Consider the following 22,939-nt stretch of genomic DNA (forward strand, 5'->3'; position numbering starts at 1 on the left):
TACGGGTTCAATCCCTGGCCTTGCTCAGTGGCTTAAGGATCTGGGGTTGCCGTGAGCTGTGGTATAGGTTGCAGAAGTGGCTCGGATCTGGTGTTGCTGTGGCTCTGGCATAGGCTTGGCAGCTACAGCTCCGATTAGACTCCTAGCCTGGGAACCTCCATATGCCGCGAGTGTGGCCCTAGAAAAAGGCAAACACACACACACACACACACACACACACACTCCTGCTCTGTGGGAGACTTGTTTTACCATGGCTACCAAATTCAACTACTCTGAGAGAAATGAATGTGCCCTAAATTTTCCTTTTGAAAAAAGTGAAACCTAATTTCTGTAGAGAAGGACAAAATAAATTAATTTTGTTCCTATGAAATCTGAAGTTTATGCCCTGTATGCTCACTGTGTTGGGGAGACTGGGCAGTAATGGGTTTTTTGTTACGAATTCTCTAAGAAAAATATAAAGTCCCTCATTCTCCTGGGGATAAAAACTACAGCTAACAAATGGAATTAGATTGGTTTGAGTACTCTGCTCAGGGTAGAGGAGAGTAGATGTTTAAACAACTTTGCACTTGTATTTTTTATTACTTACATTGCATAGTAGTTAACTGCCAATTGAAATTGAGTATTTGTTGTAAGATGGGACATCCCGATGCTATTCCCCTGTCAAGTTTCCATTTTGATTTAGGTTTTAATTAGATTTCTTTAGTGGTCTCTATTTTACCATAAATATTTGAAGCAAAGTATCTTTCTTTCTTCATTTATTTGGAATAGATCTTCAGAGCTTCTTCGCTTATAAGGCAATTATTTTAGAATGGTCAAGAATAGCTGGCATGCAATATGTCTGATAAATAGTGACTGTGGAAATCAAGCAAGATGGTCTCACTGTAAGTCATGTGTTCAGTTCCTCAAGCAAGAGAGTTACTTATATTTCATATTGTCATGTGTAATGAAAGGTTACATATTGCAAAAGGGTAGGTGGCTAGGGAAGAAGGCAAAACATTACATTTACTAAGTGACCATAATGCCCAAGGCATTATGCTGGACACTTTATATGTAACTCATTCAATCTCTTAAATAATACTAGCCTAATGCCACATGTATAAAGTTGAATGCCAAATTAGAACAGTCATTCCACAGAGCTGGAAATTGGCTATCCTGAGTTTTAAACTAGTTTGACCAAGCTCCAAAATGTTATCTTCTTTACTCTATTTCAGAATAAATCTGGTGTTCTTAGATTTAGGATGTGTTTTTATTGTTTTTAATCAAAACAATGGAACAACTGCAATGGAGTCCTTTTTTCTTAATTTGTGAAAGACATGAATTTACCTGCCATGTTTTTAAGAGTTAGATGAATTGTACAACACACATGTGCACACAGACACGTGAGTTGTTTTAGGAATCCAGTGGCACCAGCCTGCCATGCATGTAATGTGAAGTCACACCACTTCCTGGGCTTTATACCTTATCAACTATATGCCATACCAAGAACATAATATGCCTTTTAAAATCACTTTCTTTCCCTTTTATTGTGATAAAATATGTGTAGCATAAAATTTATGAGTTTAACCACTTAAAGTCTACAGCTCAGTGGCATTAAGTCCATGCACAATGTTGTGCAAAGCATCAGCACTATCTGGTTCCAGAACTTGTTCTTTGCCCCAGAAGGAAACCCATACCCATTAAGCTGTCACTTCCCATTTGCTCCTCCCCTCAGCCTCTGTAAACCACTAATTTACTTTCTTTATGGTTTTGCCTATTCTAGATATTTTACATAAATGCAGTCATACAATACATGACCTTTTGTGACTGGCTTCTTTCACTTAGCATTTTCAAGGTTCAGCTGTGTTGTGGCATCTATCAGTCCTTCATTCCTTTTTATTTGTGAAAAATACGCCATCATAGTATGTAACATTGATGTTTATCCATTGATGGATATTTAGAAGGGGGCATATTCTTACTTCAAAAGTATATGTCAATGGCAAATACATCCACATCTTCAAAAGGCTAAAATGTGGCAAAATGTACACCTTACAATTGAAGAAGTGGGATCACTTAACAAAAACAGTCTATTTGAGCTATGTCCCTCTATATGTTATTATACAGGGTTGAATCAGAGACTGGATTTAGTGACTTTTTGAATAAAGTTTTGTTTTATTGGATAAATAGCAGTGTCTTTGTTTTTAAGTAAAAAAATCATTGAGGAAAAGAGCTAGTGAAGAAATGAGCCTGATTTCTGTTTATATACTTGCCACCTCTTGTAGCATTTTATAAATTCTAGAAAAGTCTTATATATCCATTCCAGATGCCAGAAAAGCCTTGATTTAATTAGAGCTCCTGCTGGGAAATACAAAATATAGAAATTAAAATGTGCATTCTATTGTAAGTTAATGTTCAAAGCAGCATAATTGTAATACCCCCAAATTGGAAACAATGCACATATCCATCAACTACAGGTGAATGGATAAACAATTTTGGTATATCCATATACTATACTACTGAGCAATAAAATGAATCCATCTATTGAGGCATGCAGCAGCATGGATGGATCTCCAAAACATTATATTGAAAGAAAGAAGTCTGATAAAAAGTTCATACTGTATGATTCCATTTAGATAAAACTATAGAAAATGTGAACTAATCTATAGTAACAAAAAAGCAGATCAGTAATCGGTATGGGGAGTGGAGGGAGGCAGGAAGGAGTTACAAAGGAAAAAAAATTCAGAATGATGATTTAAGCCATGCGTCATGTGTTTCTACCCTAATCTCCAATTAGTTTTCATCTGAAAAAGGGAACTCTTAAAACACCAACTAAGGATATAGATCCATATGAAAAAACATTTTCTGTCCCACTAGTATGGATACTGTGGAGCTTTGTCCCTGTTTCTTTCTTTCTTTCTTTTTTTTTTTTTTTTGTCTTTTTTTGGGGGGAGGGGCATGCCCACAGCATATGGAGGTTCCCAGGCTAGGGGTCAGATTGTAGCTATAGCTGCCATCCTATGCTGAAGCCACAGCAATGCCAGATCCGGGCCACATCTGCCTCCTACACCACAGCACACAGCAACTCCAGGTCCTTACCCACTGAGCAGACCAGGGATTAAACCTGCATCCTCATGGATGCTAGTCAGATTCGTTTCCACTGAGTCGTGACGGGAACTCTTGTCCCTCTTTTAATATCTGCTTCTTGCATTAGGATCTTTAGTATGATTATTCATTCTTAGTCCTCTCCTGTTAATTTCCAAAATGGCTATGTGTTGCTAGAGCACTGTTTCCTCAACCTGATTCTTTTTAAATTTATGAAATTTTGTCATCCTAATTCTCTTTTAGGATCATCCTTAATTTCATTTCTGCTGACCTGTCACCTCAGTCTCCTTCAATACTCCACTTCCACATGCGGGCTTGCATGCATATGCGTGCACGCACACACACACACACACACACACACACACACACACACACACACATCATTTTGGTGGGAATACTCTTTTTTTTGCTTCAAGCCTTGCTGAAAACCCATTGCCTTTGGGGCAGAAACATGGAAACATTGATACCACAGTACTTACTTCTACAACTCCATTTACTGTTCCCCAGGCAATAGTAGCTCAGGGAGTTACTGCTCATCCACTCTGTGACTAACATTATGTGAGTTTTGCAAGCGTGAGCAGAAATGCCTACTACATAGTAGAGGTTAGGGTGTTCAATGCGCCCACGTGCATCTCTCACAGAGTAATTTTCTCTCAATGCTGGATCCCAGTATTCTAATTGTGTCTCTGTAATAGAAAGAAAGCGTGCTTCATCCTACAATGAGTTCCAAATGAAATTTTAAAAGCCCACATCAGGCAACAGACATAATGAACAGAAAATATTATCTGGGATTTCTGATGCCTTTGCCTTTTGATTTCCATTTGCTTTGGTAATTGGAAGGTGGAACAGATGGTGACAACCTCATTGAATATGGTCTGCCCATTATAATAGCCCATTCTACCAAGCAATTCTTTACAAGCAAAGGATGCATTAGAAGGGACTGTGGCTTTCAAACACGAATGATGAGCTCTGTGGGATGGACAGTTATGCAGGGGGTAGAGTGGGCGGTTTATGGTCCTTAGATGAAGCTGTTTGTGAAACTTTCGACACCTGTTGCAATCCGCAGAGGAGGAAAATGGACACATAAAAAGTGGGCAGCCAGTTTTGACTGATTATTAGCACCACAACTCCAGCTTAGAAAAGCTCCCATTTCCCTGTGAGACTAATCTCTCTCTAAACAGCCCCCTATTTCTGACCCTGCCTGAGGATGAAGAAAACCAACTCCAAATTATGAGTATACTTCATAGTTTGAAAGGCCTTAAGGAATGAGTTCAACCACAGGCAGCATCTGTATAAAATACTAATGGAAATGGCTTTGTTTGGACTAATTGGATCACTTTCAGCATAAGGCAACAGGTAGTTGTTGAAACAACCAGTTTTCCACATCTACTGTCTCATTGCAAAAATCCTCTCCAATTTTTGTAGCAAATGCAATAACTTAAAATGAAATTGGTATAATTCATAAAAATGCCACAGGTGAATGGAAATCAAGGTTCTTGTAAATACTATACCTCTGTACATTTTCTGGTTTGCAGGGAGTCTTATGGAGACTTAATTAAGCATTTTTGGGTTTCACTTGATAGGGTGGCATTTGCTATCAATTTATGGGTATGAATTTGCAAGACAAGCAATCAAGAGACTGGTTATTTCCTTCTGGGTGTTTTGAACATAATTGGAATAAGCAAAAAGAGAAGAGAGGTAATAGCAGGTTCAGCTGGTGTGTGTAAAAGAAACACAGCCTTTTCCCTTACCAAAGGAAACAAAATTACTCTTAAAACAAAACAAGATAAAAACCTTCTCTGCACCCCATTAAATATCTGCCTGAAACTTGTTTGTATTGCTTACATGTTCCCATAAAACGTAAGGTGTGAATCTCAGTATCTTATTCAGCCTTTCTTTTCATCATGGAATCATATCTTCTCTCATTATACAGCCATGCTTATAGAAAGTCTCCTTTGTAAATAGAACTGGGAAGAGATTTATTTAATATTTTTTTCTATTATAAAAATTGTATGTTCTTATTCAATGAAATGGACCAAGGAACCAGAAAATACAAAAAAGCAAGAATTTATAGAAATCTATTCATGTTAACATTTGGGTTATTTTTACAGTTTTGTTTTCTATACATAGATTTACAGAAGATTTTTGTTTTTGTCTTTCTGTCTTTCTAGGTCCACACCCATGGCATATGGAGGTTCCCAGGCTAGGGGTCCTATCAGAACTGTAGCCGTTGCCCTACACCACAGCCACAGCAGCAAGGCATCTGAGCTGCGTCTGCAACCTACACCACAGGTCACAGTAATGTCTGATCACACTGAGCAAGGCCAGGGATTGAACCTGAATTCTCAAGGTTGCTAGTCAGGTTTGCTAACCTCTGAGCCATGACGGGAACTCTGACAATAGTATTTTTGAATAATTACAGTGATACAATTATGCATGATTTATTTTATAATTAACTGATAACCTATAATTTCTCTGTGAATATATAAATTGTTGGATAATATTCAATTGGTTAGATACTACTCATTTAAAAAAATTCATTATGTTTTTGAATAGTAAAGTTGTTTCTCAATGTTTTGGTATTTCAAATAATAATCTGATGGAGAATTTTGTGTATATTTTTATATTACAATTATTTATTTAGAAAAAAATTCACTTTTTGGCTGCATTTCCAAAAGTGGTGCCATCTTATACTCCATTATCAGTTTATAAAAGTTATTATAGATATAACAAGGTTTTTAAAATGTTTACTAATTTGATAACCAAAAATGATACCTCATTTTAATTTGTATTGCTTTGATAACTAGTGAAGTTGAATATTTTCCCATTCATTTTAATCTAATTTTATTTTCTCCTTTATGAATTGTCCATGTTTTTTGCATATTTATTTGTTAGAAATGTTCTACTCTCTCCTTTGCATATTTGTTGTCTATAGTGGAAATGTGTTGTCATTCTTGATGTACCACTATTTCCTAACTTGTTGCCTTCCTTTTAATTTTGGTTAATTCTATAGGGAAAAGTTTTAACTTATATATAGCTAAAATGTTCATCTTTTCTTTTGTATTTATTTTTTGGTTTTTAAGCATAGAAAGTTCCCACTGATACTGATATTCAGAAGCTTTATAGTTGTAAAAAAAAAGATATTATATGAATATGAATTTATACTTTATTCCATCCAACATTTCTGTTCTCAATAAACTATGGAAACCAAAATGGATTAATTTTTCCTCCCAAGTGTTAGTCAACAGTCCTGACATTAGACATCATACACCAGTTACTAAATAATCTTTGCACTGACTGAGAATGCTTCCATAAAACACACACACCCACATCATGAATATAATTCATTGCTGTTGCTTTAACACAGTGATGTTTGGGGAGTTTCTGTAGTGGCTCAGTAGTTAACGAATCCGACTAGGAACTATGAGGTTGCGGGTTAGATCTCTGGCCTCGCTCAGTGGGTTGCGGATCTGGCGTTGCCATGAGCTGTGCTGTAGTTCGCAGACAAGCCTCGGATCCTGTGCTGCTGTGGCTCTGGCTAGGTGGCAGCTTCAGCTCTGATTAGACCCCTAGCCTGGGAACCTCCATATGCCACAAGTGCAGCCCTAGAAAAGACAAAAAGACACAAAAACAAAAACAACAGTGCTATTTGTACCAACAGGACGGATTACTGTCTTAAATTCAGATATTACTAGACTGAGACTCTCATCAGTGTTCCACGTGCTTAGTCAGACCTGCTGAATACCAGCCTAAGTGAATTATAGCAGTTCACCACTTTGCCTTGAGACCTGATACTGGATCTGTTGACTACCCACCTGTCTTGGATCAATTCCCTAGTCCCAGGCAGACCTGCCGAGACCAGCTCAGCAGGATGGGGCTGAAGAACGGGTGCTGTGGAACTTAAGGAAAAAAGTTAACATAAAACAAGACACAGAGACATTTATCTTAAGTAAAGGTGGGAACTGGGGGACTCAAGCTCTCGGGAACCAAGAGCACTGACTCAAGAAACCACACCAATTTTATTGTGCTCTTTAGATGAGATCAAGTGAGGAGTGGCTATGGGTGGATGATATAGGGTTTGGTTACTATTATATAAGTTCTTTTACTATTTTAAAAGACTGTAGCTTGTAAAAGGTTAAGCTCTTACTCTGACCTCTAGGCACATAACAGTTCTTAAGCTTATGTCATTTACCAGCACTGTGACTGTTTTCCAAGCAGGAAGATGGGATAAAGGAAGGCAAGAAGATGGGATAAAGTAAAGAAGGACAAGATGGAGTTTTCAGAGAAACAAGTCTTGCAACACAGACCATATCTATTTCCACCCCACCCGTATTCCAAACCTTTCAACAATATTTGCCTCTGAAGTGGCAGCATACTTTCTAAATCAGCCCCCTCAAAAAAAGATGAGGACTCATAACTTAGAATCACCCAATGTAGACTACCCTTTAACACAGGCCAGGAAGAAATTCAAGACCAGACACTATAAAACTCTTAGAGGAAAACATAGGCCAAACACTCCCTGACAAAAACAACGACAGCAACATCTTCTCAGATCCACCTGTCAGAGTATTGACAATAAAAACAAAAACAAATAGGACCTAATCAAACTTAAAAGTTTCTGCACAGCAAAGGAAACCCTCAACAAAATGAAAAGACAGCCCACAGAATGGGAGAAAATCTTTGCAAGTGAATCAACTGACAAGGGATTCATCTCCAAAATTTATAAACACCTTCTGCAACTCCATACCAAAAAAACAAACAACCCCATCAAAAAATGGGCAGAAGATCTAAACAGACAGTTCTCCAAAGAAGACACATGGATGGCCAAAAAACACATGAAAAGATGTTCAACCTCACTCATTATTAGAGAAACGCAAATCAAAACCACTCTGAGGTACCACCTGACACCAGCCAGAATGGCCATCATCCAAAAGTCTACAAACAATCAGTGCTGGAGAGGGTGTGGAGAAAAAGGAACCCTAGAACACTGTTGGTGGGATTGTAAATGGGTGCAACCACTCCAGGAAACAGTGTGGAGATGCCTCAGAAAACTAAAAGTGGAACTACCATTTGATCTAGCAATCCCACTCCTGGGCCTCGATCCAGAGAAAACCATGACTCGCAAAGACACATGTACTCCACTGTTCATGGCAGCACTATTTGCAATAGCCAAAACATGGAAACAACCTAAATGTCCATCGACAGGGGAGTGGATCACAAAGATGTGGTACATATACACAATGGAATATTACTCAGCCATTAAAATGAATGAACTACCGGCATTTTTAGCAACATCGATGGACCTAGAAATTATCATGCTAAGCAAAGTCATCCATACAATGAGACACCAACATCAAATGCTTTCAGTGACATGTGGAATCTGAAGAAAGGACAGATTGCACTTCTTTGCAGAACAGATGCTGACTCACAGACATTGGAAAACTTCTGGTCTCCAGAGGAGACCATTTGTGGGGTGGGGGGATGTGCTTGGGTTATGGGATGGAAATCCTGTGAAACTGGATTGTGATGATCATTGTAGGAGTATAAATGTAATAAATTCATTGAGAAATAATAATAATAAAAAGAAACACTGGGTTAGGAAAATAGAAAAAAAAAGAAATTCAAGACTAATTTTTCCCCTTCCCCCATAAAAATATGTATTTATTTTCCATTCCTATAGGACAAGACAGCACTTTCTACTTGCCCAAGCAGCAGCTAATCCATCAAGCCCAACTCCTCTAAGGCTGACACTAAATTTGATATCAGAGGCCACTATACATGAAATATAACTTCCTATTGCTATTAAAACAAAGTTTCACAAGTCACAAACTTAGAGACCGAAAACAAAACGTATGTATTCTCTTGCAGTTCTGAAATGTAGAAAACTGAACTTTCAATGGACTAAAATCAAGGTGTCAGGAAATGCTGTTTTGTTGCTAGGTTCAAGGGAAGAATCCATTTCCTCTCTTTTTCAGCTGTCCAGAGTCCACCCACATTCTTGGCTCATGGTCCCTTACTCCACATTCAAAGCCAGCTGCCTGGAATCTTTGATTCTCTCTGACTCTCCTTCTTTGCTCTTTCATTTATAAGGATCTTTGTGATTACAGTGGGCCTATCTCTATAATCCAGGAAAATCTCCACAACTCAAGATCCTTCATTTCATCTTTAAAATCCCTTTTAACCATGAAAAGTAGCATATTCATAATTCCAAGGATAAGGATATGGACATATCTAGAGATTGATACATGCTACACTAAAGTTGGACTAATTAAAGAAACCGTACCCCACAGAGGTGGAGATTTCAGGCCCAAAATAGGGTTAGTATAATAGTTCAATGTATATTCAATATGTATTGAGTGAGTCTTTTTTGCTCATTTTAATCTCTCATTAAATTTTCATTTACTCATTCAGGAGAGACAGCATAGAATAATGTTTAATCGACTACTCACCAAAAACAAAATATTGAGTTTTAATCTCTGACTCTGAATTTTATTGCCTTGCAAGTTATTTAATACATACTCACTGTGGCTTGGTTTTCTTATCTATGAAATGGTGAAAATCATAGTATTTACTTCATAGAGTTATTTTGTCCCTATAATGAATTCATTCATGTAGAGCGCTTAGAAAAATGCCTAATAGGTAAAAATACTCAACAAAGTTAGCTGCTATCATCCTCATCCTCTGCATTATCATTATTCATTTGTTGAGTAGGTATTTTCTGGGTCTCAGGAACTAAGCTATGTGCTAGGATTTATATGCATTTTATTTCAAAGCTCTCAAAATCTAGAAGATGTGACAGGCACCTAAAGAAACAACTGAGTATTAAACCATACTCTGCTAAAGTTAAAACATTTCTAGATGCACAGAAAAAAGGAGCAACTGATCCTGAAGCTGTTACATGGTGTGCATGTGCCTGTGTGAGTTGGGGGGAGTGGTAGAGGATGCCATCAGTGAAGATGTGCCATTGAAGTTACACATTGAATGACAGGTGGGAGTCTGGAGAGAGAAGAATGTAGTGTGTTCCTTAGTCTTCTCTCTTTGGCTAAGCAATTGGACCCTACATTGGATTGCTAAACACCCATCATTTTTAACCCTCAGCCTGATTATATATGCAGTGGGAAAAAGACATAAAACCAAACAATTAGAATTGTTGTCCCCAAGGACCCAGGGAAACAAGGGTTAACATACATACGACGGTGAAGATATATATGCCTGGATATTTACCTTGGGAACAACCAAAAGAAAACTGAGGGAGTGAGATTTAATTTTCATAGAATATTAAAATAATTATTTCGTAGTATACAGAGGAAGGCTTTCATTATGTGGATGAAGAGACTAAGTGTATCTAAACCCATAGCTCTTAGAAGGAAGATCAGAAATCAAATCCTTGTCACATGACACATGTGCATGCTGGGCAAAGATAAGCTGCCTCAGACTTGAGCTATACCCTTTAATAAGTGTTCTCCTGTCTTTCCTACTTTTTAACAGTACAATATATACCTCTGTATACAGCTCCATTGCCTTCGTTAAAGATAACTTCTTAGTTAAGGATAGTTCTAAGCCACCAAATTTGCTTTTAATATTATTATTAAATAATTAAAAATCATTATTATAAGAAGGCAAGGCCTTTGCTTTTTGTTGCAAATATGCATGTTCAAAGGATGAAATATTCTTTCATTCAATTCTCAAGAGAAACTCTGTGGTAATTATTATCAGCATTTTATGTAAGAAAAAACAGATTTAAAATGATTCAATAACTTGCTCAAGCTTACATTACTACAGAGTGGAGGAGCCAGAATGTGAACCCTTTTTTTGCCCCTTGAAGTACTTGTGACCTTACAACTTGAACATGGTGATTTGTGGATTTATTTTCTAATTTAGCATTCTTGAAAGATGACTGGGCACTGGAGATAAGAAAATCCCTGACTAAACTTAGATGATTCTCTGAAAAAGTGCCTGCCTTTTCCCAGAAATGTCCAAAATAAAAACAATTATTTACTAGACACAATTTAGGTCAAGTGAGATAACCAAGGAAAACAATATGATCTTCATTGGCAGATACAATCATAAAATTCCTTTCAATCCACTCTGTAGAGAGTTACAGCTTGAGGAACGTTACTCACTGTCCAGGAAACGTCCATAGAAAATAAGGGTCATCTTATCAGTATCACCTCTAACAGATGACTTCTCAAACAGGCTCACCTTTGAAAACAAAGTGAAGAATAATTCCTAGATATCCCGAAAATTTCTTGAGGCACAATTCTTCAAGCCATTGAATGGGGCTTATACTTCACTTCTCTTGAACAACATGGTAATATTTTCCCAGAAAGCACAAGGACAGTGGTCATGATTCATGATTATATTTCTGTCTGTAGTTAATTCTGCATTTCCCCAAGTCATTCTTTCTAATACTCTCTCCATTTGTTCTAGAAATTGTTAAGAATAGTGATCAGCTCTGAATTTATCAGAACTTTTAGAGAAGATATAACCTTATAATGTCTATATAGGTTACAAGATTTATTACTAGAGTTAGAGAAGGACTGAAGGGGGGGTGCAGTACTGCCTTAGAAGGTTTGAAGTTCCATCATATGAAAAGGACATAGATATGCTGTTCCTGAGGCTGGTAGCACAATGGGTGACAGAGCCTTGAGGGAAACTGGGCAGAGAGGCATATTTGATGTCAAGGGAAGGAAATACTTTCTGACAAGCAGTGCTATCCTGGAATTAAATCAGCTTCTTCATGAGGTAATGAGCCTTTTACCATGAGAAGTATGCAATAAGAGGAGGATAGATTGCTTGTTAGGAATGCTGTAGAAAATATTACCAAACTGGTAAAAGATGAGGGCAAATGACATTTTAGGGCCCTTTCTAATTCTGAGATTTTAAATCTATGTTGTAATATACATACATTATATTATATTATTGTAATATAATATAATAATATATACTCTATTGTATATTTATATATTATAATCATATGTATGCATATATCTAAGATATAGCTAGTATATCCAAAATATTTTATAAAAACATTTTGCTATCTATAAATGCTAAATAAACATGACGAATAAAAGATTTGCGATTAATAAAATTGACAGCTGCTGCTTCCTTGAATGATAGCTATCTAGAACACAGAAATAATAGCAGGAAAAAGAAACCTTTATTTTATTCTCCTTTTTCTAAGCAATATAGAAAGGCAATTTATGGGAGAACTTTCTTTTTTTTTTTTTTTTTATTTTCCCACTGTACAGCAAGGGGGTCAGTTTAAAAAATCCCTTTGTTCACTCCAGGAGGCTCTCCTGGAAACAGCAGTGAAAAGGAGACAAGTCAGAGTAGTAGCCAAATTTACCAGACAAAGTTTTCGTGTAGCTAACAGCAAGTTATTCACACAAAAGCTTGAAGATTTGAAAGTAGGAAATTGACATCTTCTCACATTCCTAACACACTAAGTTTATTCATTGTTGTATAGTAAAATACTGCAAAACTTTGGCTTAAAACAATAGACAATGTGATTTGAATTGGGCTTAGCAAGATGGTTCTTCTACTAGTCTCTTGGACTTTCTTGGTGAGGTCAGCTGCCAGTCAGCTGAGTGTCTCTGCTATGGATGTTGTACGTGAGATTGTCATGAGGGCAAAATGAGCCATGACTCTCTCATCATCCAATAGGCTAGTCCCAGCTTATTCATGTGGTAGTGTCAGTTTTATAAAGGTAGTAAGAGAGCAAGCCCCAAAGTACAAGCACTTTTCAAATCTCTGCTTCTTTGCATTTGCTACTGTCTCATTGTCCAAAGCAGTGTCATGGGTTGAATTATGTCTTCTCAAAATTCATAGATTGAAGTCCTGATCCCCCAGTACCTCAGGATGTGGATTCATTTAGAATTAAGTTTATTGCCGATGTAATTAGTTAGATTAATATAAAGTTATCCTGAGTAGAATGGGACCCTAATCCAATATGACCTTATTAATACAACCTAATCCAACATGTCCTTATAAAAGGGGAAAATTTAGAGATGGACATACACACAGGGAAAACACCATTTAAAGATTAGAATTTTGCTTCAGCAAGCCAAGGAATTCCCAGAAGCTAAAAGAAAGGCCTGGAACAAATCCTCTCCAGAGAGCATGCTCTGCTGACATTTTTTTGCCTTTTTGCCTTTTCTAGGGCCACTCCCGTGGCATATGGAGGTTCCCAGGCCAGGGGTCTAATCTGAGCTGTAGCCGCTGGCCTACGCCAGAGCCACAGCAACACGGAATCCGAGCCGCATCTGCAACCCACACCACAGCTCATGGCAACGCCAGATCCTTAACCCACTGAGCAAGGCCAGGGATCGAACCCACAAGCTCATGGTTCCTAGTCGGATTCGTTAACCACTGAGCCATGACGGGAGCTCCATCTGCTGACATCTTGGTCTCAGACTTCTAACTCCCATTATTGTGATACAATAAATGTCTTCTGTTTAAGTCACCCAATTAGTACTCTGTTGCTGCAACCCTAAAAAAATAATACAGCAACCCACATACCAAATCCAGAGTCTTTCTAGGGGTGCATGCTCTAAGAGACATGAGAAAATTGGAGACCAATCCTGCAATAATATATTACAGAGTAAGAAAAGTAAATTGATAGGAGACCATCCCTAATATATTCAAATAAATATACACATGGAAATGGCTGGATTTTAAAAATAATTTTCAGTAGTTCCTCTGTGTTTCTATTGCCATAAAATTGACCCAACTTAGGGGTCATGATTTTTCTTCTGATTTTAGCAATCAGTCTTTAAAATGTAATTTGGTTTCAGAATTATATAAGTTATTTACTTTGTCAAAGATTCAAATTTGTAAAACAAAGTACATCCAAAAAAATTTAAAATTTTACGGCTCCTCCTACTCTGGGGACAGATTTGATCTATAGCCTGTTAGCATACAAGAGCCCTTTCCCTCTTTATACATACCTTTATTAAAGTCCTAAGCACAGATTGTAATTCTTGAATGTTTCTCTTTCTCTCTTAATCTTAAAAGCTTCTCAGTGACAGAAATCATGTCTTGTTTTTCTTTCTGACTTCATGCCTAGCTCAGATGTCATTCATTTAATTATTTATAAGTTTGGATAATGTTTATTTGTGCCTACAACATGCTAGGACTTGGGGGCATGATAATGAGAAGACAGATAAGCTTCCTGTACTTACAGAGCCTACATTACCACAAAAAAAGGTATTCCTTAAAAGGATAACCATGATAAACTGTGGAAAATATTACAGAAGAGGAAGAAAGTGCTCTAATAAATGCTCATTCAAATTAATGTTGTTTTGCTGCCAGAGCATTGCTTGGATAATTCTCATTATATTACCTCTGTAAGGCTGAATATGACTTTGAAATAGAACTTGAAATTACTTGTCTAGCTGAATTTGTGTGTGCAAGATTTCCTAATTTTTTTCTGCTTCTGAACAGACAATGACCAATCACACAGTTGTCATAAGAAGCAGAGGTGGTCTGGCGAATCTAGAGTTTTTCAAGTGACACATTCTGTGGTGTCATTGCACAAGTCAGTCACATATAAGCAGCTGAAAGAGCATCAGATTAGATGGAGACAAGGGGCAAGAGTAATAATCATGGAAATTAACCAAAAAAGCCTGTACCATTCAACAGATTAAGTCTGTTTATTTCTTCCAGGAGGAGCCCAGGTCCCTTCAGTCACAGAAGTTAATCGGGAGCAGGAGCAAAGTAAGACTATTCAATTATTCATGGACACACATCAGTAACAAGCAATTACTGTGTTTGGTTATAGGGAGGCACTTGGCATTGAATATGGAACCAGATGTCTTTATAGGAACCTACACAATCTCCATAAGAAGATAACATCAATGTCTAATTACCAGATATTGAATTCATTCTGCATATCCTGAGAGTGTAACCCAGCATTTCTCAGTTCTTCTCAATTCCGGCTCCACATTAGAATCACTTGGGATCCTAAATTAAATACATATTTTAAGAAACATGATGCCCAAGCCCCACCCAAGGCAAATTAATCAGTTAAATCTGATTCCTTGAGGATGGTATCTATGAAATATATATGTATATACACATTACATATAATGCATTTTGTATATACTATATATTTTATATAATTATATTAAGTAATATAATTATAAATATATAATTACAGTGATATATTTTACATATAAATATATATACAATTTATATAAAACACATTATATGTATGTGTATATACATATATATTTCATAGACACCATCCCTCAAGGAATCTGAGTTAATTGATTAATTTACTTTGGATGGGGCTTGAAAATCATGTTTGTTAAAATCTCAAAGTGAGACCTTCCAGTGTGCAGCCAGGGTTGCAAATAACTAGAGTAGCCATTTGAGACTACCTTTAGATAAAAACAATGAGTAGAATCTCATTAACATTTATTTAACCTCTTTGCCATTTGTATTACAATAAGAGTGAGCCAAAACTCCCACTGGAGATCCTTGCTGGAGTCCTTGTTTGTATTCATGAGTACAAACATGACCTCTATTGCTAACCCATTCCACAATTCTGAGGAAGTCATTTGACCTCTGATGTACTCACTTTCTCCATCTGCAAAAAAGGAACAGTTGGTCTGTATCAGAGTCATGGACAGAAACCTACAGTAGAACATAAAAGTGAGGAATATGGACTCTGGAGTCAGATATTCAAGTACTTGTTCTACCAATACTACCCATATGAACTTGGCCAAGCTGCTTAATCTCTTTCTCCCTTAGTTTCCATTTACATAAAATGAAAATTGTTATACTGGTTCGTAGTGCTATTGTGAAGTTAAATGAATTAGTATATGCAGAGTGTTTACCAACAGTGTCCTGCTAGTGTGATTGCTATCATTTGCAAGATTGTATAGCCTTGTAAGCTTAGAGCTTATAGCTTTTAAGCATGAGATGTGGAAATAAGCTTTTATTGTCTCTCACCCATGGTAATTTATTTGACCTAATTGGTCTCTCAACTTTGAGTAAAACACTCCTCATAGAGGGTTATAGAATTAAACAGGTCATACAGGTAAAGCACTCAGAACACTGACAAATAACAATATTTGCTTAATAATTGAGCTTAATAACCCAATAAATGTCACCTATTACATTAAATGTAGGGCAAAACAAGTAAATATTTGAAGTGGTAGGAAGGTTCGCATTTGGCCTAAAATGGGAAGCTAATGCCAGCCTTGAAGTGATTTTCGCCTTGCCAGATCTTCTCATCTTTGTAGAAAGAGCTTTTTATATGAAGTCTCTGGATTTATAATATTGACCACTAAATAATTTTGAACTAATCTTATTAAGCATACATGTCTAGTGTCATCAGTTTGTAACTTCTAAATTATTTTGAGAACCATTTTAACTTGAGGAACATTTAGGCACAGCTTTCAAATCCTCCACAAATGGTATAGTTACACAATGGTTCTTAACATGTGGCCTCTGCACCAGCAGCACCAGCATTACCTGAGAACTTGTTTCATATACAAGGCCCTCCTGACCAACTGAGTCAAACACTCTTGGATGGGGCCCCAAAATCGGTGTTTTACCAAGCCCCCTAGAGGATTCTGATGCTTGCTCAATCACTGAACTATTGGTGTAGTAGAAAAAGCACAACGTTTAAAAAAGATTCAACCCTCCAGCACCATTACACAGCAGCTATGCAACCTTGGTCAAGTTAGGTGAGGTCCCTGAAGTGGTGCTCTACCATAGAGTGGTGAGAAAAACTAAACACAAATTTCCCTTTTCAACGGCACCTTCCCTTCTTGTTTCTATGAGAAAAGCTACCTGTTACTTTCCACCCATTGCTCTCTTACTTTTAGGATAATACTCCTACCAATAAAAGTGTTCAACTGCTATGTTCTAGGAGTCCAATTCAATTGCAGTCCACACAAACATGAAAAGGATGTCTCTCCAAATACATCTCTGATGTTTCCTGGAAAGCTCCCAAAACTTCACAACAGTTAAGCTCTAATGCCTTGGCTTGTCTCATTTCAGACTCATTTACAGTGAATTTCCATCCGTGATTATTAAGCTTCTTGTCCGTGAACCCACAAAACTCTTTTTGTTTTCTCTATTCTGTCTTTTAGGACATGTCTGATTTCATTTTATTTTGTTGCAAAACATGACAGTAGTAAAACAGTGAACTTATTCAGCTAATGATTTGGACCATTATAGTGGCCCACAAAGAAACATAAAGACAAAGAACTGCTCTGCAATTCTAGGCCACATGGATGATAACAAAAATAATGAAAGAGCCCTCACCTCCTTTGTCTCCTGCTTTGGGGAGAGAGGCACAAATGAGTTGAGGGAAAGGCAAGTATAGAGCACACATACTCAGGGCTTCAAAAAATGGAGAAAGCATCTAGTCCTGTCATTCCCAAATATGAATATTCTATGAGAATTATATGGAAAGAGATGTTTTTTATTTTATTTTTTATAATGATGTTTACTTTTTCCATTATTGCTGGTTTCCAGTGTTCTGTCAATTTTCTACTGTACAGTAAAGTGACCCAGTTACACATACAAGTATACATCCTTTTTTCTCACATTATAATGCTCCATTATAAGTGACTAGATATAATCGCCAGTACTATACAGCAGGATCTCATTGTTTATCCATTCCAAAGGCAATAGTTTGCACCTATAAACCCCAGATTCCCAGTCCATCCCACTCCCTTCCCCTCCCCCTTGGCAACCACAAGTATGTTCTCCATGCCATGATTTTCTTTTTGTGGAAAGGTTCACTTGTGCCATGTATTAGATTCCAGATATAAGTGATATCATATGGTGTTTGTCTCTTTCTGACTTACTTCAGACCTGAATAGACATTTCTCCAAAGAAGATATACAGATGGCCAATAAGCACATGAAAAAATGCTCAACATCACTGATTATTAGAGAATGTAAATCAAAACTACTATGAGGTACCACCTTACACCTGTCAGAATGGCCATCATTAATAAGTCCACAAATAACAAGTGCTGGAGAGGGTGTGGAGAAAAGGGAACCTTCCTTCACTGTTGGTGGGAATGTAAATTGGTACAACCACTATGGAAAATAGTATGGAGGTACCTCAGAAAACTATACATAGAGCTACCATATGACCCAGCAATCCCACTCTTAGGCATATATCTGGACAAAAGTTTCCTTAAAAAAGACACATGCACCTGCATGTTCATTGAAGCTCTATTCACAATAGCCAAGACATGGAAACAACCCAAATGTCCATCAACAGATGATTGGATTAGGAAGAAGTGGTATATATACACAATGGAATACTATTCAGCCATAAAAAAGAATGACATAATGCCATTTGCAGCAGCATGGATGTAAATAGAGAGACTCATACTGAGTGAAATAAGTCAGAAAGAGAAAGAAAGATACCATATGATATCACTTATATATGGATATATGGCACAAATGAACCTTTCCATAGAAAAGAAACTTATGGACTTGGAGAACAGATTTGTGATTGCCATGGCGGGGGGAAGGGGAGGGAGGGGGATGGACTGGGAATCTGGCATTAATAGATGCAGACTATTGCCTTTGGAATGGATAAACAATAAGATCCTGCTGTATAGCACTGGGAACTATATCTAGTCAATTATGATGGAGCATGATGGAGGATGATGTGAGAAGAAAGAATGTATATATGTATGTGTGACTGGGTCACTTTGCTGTACAGTAGAAAATTGACAGAACACTGTAAACCAGAATAATGGAAAAAATAAAAATCATTTAAAAAATTAAAAGATATATTTTCCCAATAAGGAGCCTTTCTGGGGACTAGGATATGGACATACCTTTAGGGAGTCCATTATTCAAGTCATTACAGTACCCTAAATGTTAAGACTTATAGTAAAAGTGCTTAGTGTATACCAGGTACTTAGTAAATACTCAGTAATATTATTCCCAGCTTCTGATGTGGTCATGTCCATATTTGGGGAGTTTTGACTTTAGACAATTTTGCTTTATTTTGAATTAAAATAATTCTCTTTCACACTCTATTATTGTCATGGTCCTGCTCTCTGCGTCAATTGGAACAGCCAAATTGCATCTTCCACATGAGAGTATTTAAATAATTTGAAAGCTTAGCTCATATTTTCAAAAAATTGATGGCAAAATACAGAATACAGTCCACCTAAAGAAATTTTTTCTCAGCTCCTGCTGAGAGGAAGTATCTTTAACCAGCTTTTTCCTTGTTCCCCCCTTCACCATGTCAACCTCCAACATGAGGAAATATTAGTTTTGTTTAATGTAAATGAATTTAAGAACCTTTGTAATTAGTAAATAGTCTGTCCATCTCTGAAATTTTCAATTCTAAAGATATGAAGAAAAGTATACACAGTTAATAATTGGAGCTACAATAATAATATGAATTTCCAGAGCTGAAATCATGAATTTATTTGAAGAAATTAAGATGAAATGGAATGATCAGAAGAGAGGGTAAAGATCTATTCCAACATTATCTCAAACTTTCATCTGACTTATTTGAGAAATAATATAAACAATCAATTTTTAAAGAAAGTAACTTTTTGGCTATTAGACTAGATACATGAAAATCTGAATAAAAATATGCAATCAAAATATTAGTAATCAAAAAATTTGGTTTTATTCATTCCACAATTCTTGTCAGACAGTGTTGAGTATTGGCTCACACGAGGGACTAGACTCCTGTCAGGTGTAGGAAAAGAGTAAGACTGGAATTTCTAGACTAGTTCTCATGCCTTAATATTCCTACTTCAGGAAAAGACTCCTTTACCCTATAGATGATCACCTTGACCAATGATTTTACCTAAGGTAACACTATCAGATCATAGCCTCCAGTAAGATACACTGACCTCTCTCAAACCAATGGATTTTTCTTGTACTTCTTCCATGTATCTTTCCTCCTATTTAACCCCTCTGGTGACCATTTCCCACCAGTGATACCTGAACAGCCAGCATGCAGAGTGAAATCTAGCAAAAGGAGCAAGGCCAGTATTTGTGAAAGGAGAGAGACAGGGGGAGAGGAGGGGAGTTGGAGAAAGCAGGTGGAAGGAAGAGAGAGGATGAAGGAAGGAGAATGGGGAAATAGGGTGGATTGGGAGGTAAGAGTTTAGGGTGGGAGGGGGAGAAGGGAGTGACAGTGAGGAGAGAGAGGAGAAGAGTTGGGGTAGGGAATAGAGAAAAAGAGGGAGTATATTATGGAGAAAGATTTAGGGCGAGAGACTAGAGGGAAGGCATAGAAGAAGGGGAAGGAGAGAGAAAACCTCAAATAGCACCCTAACTCCTGTCACTTTTATTGGGGCTTACAATAGATAAATGATGTTTTAACAGTCCTTTGTTCTCCTCCAAAGTTTGAAACCAATTAAGAGATAGTCACTGGAGGTGGGCAGACAGAAATCAAAATGTCAACTTGATACTGACTACAACTAAGTGATAATTCTGACTTTTCATCTGTCTCCTACCCAGCAACGAAGTTTCCCCGTCCCTCTACAGGCTGGGCTGCATAACTATAGCAACTGCTGCTCTTCTCCCTCTAGGAGCAGAATCTGTCCTACACAGTGCAGGCTCTGTGAAGATAGAAGTTGAACAGGAGAGCACAAAGACCTTCTTTTCCCAGGTAAGCCACACTTCCTCCTCTGGGTGGAATGCCTGCTGGGCAGGGAGGACAGGGAGACCGGAAGGTTACTTCAGTGGAACTTCAGAGGTTCCCCTCTTAACTCTGTATTGAAATAACCTCTTGTTTTGCTTGGCTCCCGATTTCAGGGACCTGACAATGCTGGGCCTATAATTTGTTCGTCATTTTTATCCCCAACATCTAGCATTGGTTCTAGCATATCAGAAGCACTCTCTAAGTAAGTTCTTGTTCAAAGAAAAACTAAGCCCAGTCTGTCCAAGCTTCGAAAAGGAAAAGGGTGATCAAAAAGGTGGTGGCCTAATAGAAAAAACCTCAACTTGGAGATTGGAGCAAACTGGGATAAAAATTTTGTTCTAGCACTTAGGGGCTGTTTTCTTGAAAAATAACACCTTCTGTAATGAACAAAATGTGATTAAAAATGACAACAAAAATTTGGCAGAGAATCACTTGTAGTGGATGTTTGTTTCTCATTCTCTCTCTTTTCAATATTTGGGTATCTACTATTCAAACATCTTTTAACTTCAGCGTAAATTCCAAAAGTGCCGGAATCCAGGGTTTCTTCCCACTGTGGAAATTGATGGAAGGGAAGATAGCCTTGCATTCCACTCCATGGCTACCAGGCAAGTGCATGTGTCCTGAGCCTGGTAATCAGATGCCTATGCCTGAGACTGTCAATGAAAAAAAGATGTGAGATGTTTAGACATCATTCATGAAGGCAGCAGCATAGTCTACTACCCTGTGGCGTAACAGTGAAATCAGAGGTGACCTAGTAGTGAGATCTCCTAATGAATTCTAACCACTCTTTCAGTGACATGACTTGCTGTGTTTTGTTTCTTAGCTGCGGATCAATTTCCCAACCACATGTTCTCACCTTACCAAATGTTCTTTGTGTTTACTCAATGTCTTTTCATAAGCATCTTTTCAGCTTAAGTTGGCTACAATTATGAAGCATGTCATTTAAAAATAGTAAGTAAAAATGCTCAAGGAGACAAGAGGAGGATATCTGGTCCAATTCCTTCTGTTATGAGTCAGGAAGCATGGATATATGGCAAATATTCCACTAGTAATTTTCTTCCCATTAGGAATTTGCATACCTACAGAGTGTTAGGAAACTTTGTCCAAAATCCCACCAGGAAAAAGAGACTTGGTTAATATGATTCTCCATCAATCCCCTTGACCAGTTGCAAAAAGGACAAGGAACCCTGATAATTCCTACCAAAGTTTCTCTAGGTTGAATTTATAATACCTTATACTTTGAAACCCAGATTTGAGACTCTCTGGCTTTGAGCAGTACAATGAAGGCCAAGTTTTGATGTAGAAGCAGGCCTGCAGCAAGTCTGGGATGGAATAAACTACCACACAACACAAAGTTTCAACTCACAGCACTTTGATAAGCCAAAATGCACGTGTAGCGTGTGATGGTTTAGGCAGAAGAAAATGGTGATGAAGTAAATACAGTTTTCCTAAAATTAGGTTGTTTGTATTCTAGGACAATAGTGTGTATGTAAAGAAGTTTTTGTGTGTACAGTCACAGAATAAGTTAATTAAAATGCATTCATGGGAGTTCCCGTTGTGGCGCAGTGGTTAACGAATCCGACTAGGAACCATGAGGTTGCGGGTTCGATCCCTGGCCTTGCTCAGTGGGTTAACGATCTGGCGTAGCCGTGAGCTGTGGTGTAGGTTGCAGATGCGGCTCGGATCCAGCATTGCAGTGGCTCTGGCGGAGGCTGGTGGCTACAGCTCCGATTGGACCCCTAGCCTGGGAACTCCATATGCCACGGGAGTGGCCCAAGAAAATGGCAAAAAGACAAAAAAAAAAAAAATGCATTCATGGAGCTAGAGGTGAGGAGAGAATATGTGTCCTCTTAAAAGAATAAATGGAATCATGAAACCCTGTGTCATATGATCTATAATTTGTCTCTGGTGGTCAGTGCAAACATAGCCAAATTTACTGCACTTTGCTTAACTTTCTTAGTAAACTCAAGGTCATTGGGTTGTAGGAAATATTTATCTTACCGACAATACGGCACAGAATAAGATCTTCACTAGACTCTGCTTGAACTCTTTCGAAAATGCTTCACTTTGACATCAGGGCCGGGGTGCTGAGCTCATTAAGACAGTCAAGAATTGTTCTGGCAGTTCAGGATAACTGTGAGATTTGAAGCATCATGAGGATGGTCCCTGCTGTGCTAACAGCAAGCAGGACCCACTCAGCTCTTCC

At 37.7% G+C, this 22,939-nt stretch overlaps 1 long non-coding RNA gene across 2 annotated transcripts in view; it reads left to right on the forward strand.

The window, feature by feature from the left end:
* LOC110259290 overlaps positions 1–22,939 on the forward strand; it is a 448,093-nt gene that overhangs the window by 385,315 nt on the left and 39,839 nt on the right. For both annotated transcript variants that reach the window (XR_002341545.1, XR_002341547.1), the window contains exons 3-4: positions 14,746–14,796; positions 20,621–20,700. This is a non-coding gene — a long non-coding RNA (uncharacterized LOC110259290). The remainder of the gene's footprint in view (positions 1–14,745; positions 14,797–20,620; positions 20,701–22,939) is intronic.

This window comes from Sus scrofa, chromosome 2, assembly GCF_000003025.6.
Source record: "Sus scrofa isolate TJ Tabasco breed Duroc chromosome 2, Sscrofa11.1, whole genome shotgun sequence".
Lineage (NCBI taxonomy): Eukaryota > Metazoa > Chordata > Mammalia > Artiodactyla > Suidae > Sus > Sus scrofa.